Below are 1973 nucleotides of genomic sequence, written 5' to 3'. Positions count from 1 at the left end.
TTCAGCAGAGGACCAGGCACGACAAAACATAGTTCTAGGAAATTGAGAAACCTCTGTGAATGTCTCAACCAGCAACATGGGTGTGACAGCAGCACACAAAACACAACAACAAGTATGACAGAATACACTCGTCTGCAGCAAACAAAATCAATTATCAATACTGTTTTTAAGCCATGGATTTAATAATTTCAGTCATCTTTGATTAAATTAGGATTTAAAAATGTCACCTGAGCAGAAATACAGGAAAACTACAGAATTTGTTCAGACGTTTGAAGAATTTTTGGATAAATAGTTTCCTCACCTTGGCATTTTTCTTTATGACAGCACTCAGGTCGACTGCAGTAACTCCTCAAAACCTGAACAAAGGTGTAAAGTCAGATTTAACACCACATTAAACCCGCAAATGTCTCTAAAGACCCTGAGGATTAAAAAGTGGCGAGCCGGAACTGTCAATAAGTAGTATTGTTCGATAGGCTAGAATTTCAACCAATCAGCGGTGATTCCGTCACTCTTAGAGAGCGCTGATTGGTTAAATGTAAGTTAAAGCCCGCCCTCTGTGGTGAATGTGCTCGGATGTGAATGCGGGCTGCGCCGGAGGGGCGGGAAGTCCGGAGTTAGGTAAGATATGAGTAAAAGATGAGTAAAAGGAGTGACATCACTTTCAAACATTTATTAACTATTTTAAAATGAGTACAACACCCCGTTTTTTTGTTTCTTTTGAAAATTTATTTGTAGCAATTTCTTTCCTTTTTCTCACAATATATTAGTGAGCAGCAATAATAATAGCAGCTACATTTTATATTTTACATTCATTCTAGCGAGTTTCTGTGATGGTTGTGTGTCTGCCTCAATGACAAAATTTCCCCACAGGAAAATAATCAGTTTCTAACTCTTGGACAAAGCAGCAGCCGATTACTGATGCACAAGGTGCAGATAATAAATAATGTGACCACTGGTCACATTATTTCCTTGCATAAACCACGTGTCTTTATTAAACACGCCAGCAATGATGACAAAGCAAATAATGATAGTAATGTAGATGGAAGAAAACTGATGCAAGGATCAGTGTGTGATGTGGGTTCAAAGTCAAGGCTTTAAATTTTTAATCTTTTTACCTGGTTGATAGAGGGCAAAAATCACAAAATAAATTACACTACGGTTTTACAGCAACTAGTGGGAAAATCATTCTTTTAAATTTTGATTACATCATTCAAATAACCTTTGCACAACTTTAATCAAAATGAGTAGAACATTATTTAAGCTCACAGTAAATTACATACATCAAGATCATAAACTTTACACACAATATACACTTATATTGGTTAATTACGGTTATTGTGTAAAACATACACACAAAACAATTGTTGGAAAAATATAAAACTGAATGCAAGTGTATGAGGTCATTTGCACCTTATTTCCAGGCAGGCAGTGGTGGTGAAATCAGCTCTATTGCAGCATTTAGCAGAGAAACACGCTAAAGTTTTTCTTTTCCCTCCAGGTTGGTTTATTCCCATGTAATGGAGAGCATACTGCAGCTCAGCTCCCACAGCTTCTGTGCCATGTTGTCGTCTTTTGCAGCAGAAGAGGGGCTGGTACGAGCACAGTCACTGCAACAAGGACACATTAGATAAATAAAGTGTAGATCGTCTCTTTCATGCATTCAGTGTGATTCTGCATGACTCAATCTGGGAATCTTCAAACTTTTTTCCATGAGTAGATTTCAGTACCATGTTAAGAAGCAATTCTTTACCTATGACAGTTTAGTTTTGAATAAGGCTGGTGTATACTGCCTTTCATCTGCAAGTTGACATTAACAGTAGCTGATTTTTCTAAATTTGTAATTACATATTTGTATATATTGAGATATTATAATTCAACTGGCCTGTGAGAAAACTAGATAAGCTGCTGTCATCTCAAAGTCCCACAAGTTTGCAAAGAAAAATCGGACATTAATTCTCATAGAATTGCTGCTA

At 36.8% G+C, this 1973-nt stretch overlaps 3 protein-coding genes across 3 annotated transcripts in view; all 3 read right to left on the bottom strand.

Moving 5' to 3' along the window:
* The window catches only part of LOC103367299 (retinol dehydrogenase 12-like), a 32892-nt gene that overhangs the window by 7088 nt on the left and 23831 nt on the right, over positions 1 to 1973 (bottom strand). The window lies entirely within an intron of this gene.
* LOC103367310 (retinol dehydrogenase 12-like) overlaps positions 1 to 1973 on the bottom strand; it is a 22404-nt gene that overhangs the window by 14371 nt on the left and 6060 nt on the right. The window lies entirely within an intron of this gene.
* Positions 1349 to 1973, bottom strand: part of LOC103367297 (retinol dehydrogenase 12-like) — a 15927-nt gene continuing 15302 nt past the window's right edge. The window contains exon 8 of the mRNA XM_008295280.1: positions 1349 to 1482. The gene's annotated coding sequence lies outside the window, so the exon portion shown is untranslated. The remainder of the gene's footprint in view (positions 1483 to 1973) is intronic.

The sequence above is a fragment of the Stegastes partitus genome, unplaced genomic scaffold (assembly GCF_000690725.1).
Source record: "Stegastes partitus isolate 25-593 unplaced genomic scaffold, Stegastes_partitus-1.0.2 Scaffold1036, whole genome shotgun sequence".
In the NCBI taxonomy this organism is placed as follows: domain Eukaryota; kingdom Metazoa; phylum Chordata; class Actinopteri; family Pomacentridae; genus Stegastes; species Stegastes partitus.
This window is presented reverse-complemented; position numbering and strand designations above follow the sequence as displayed.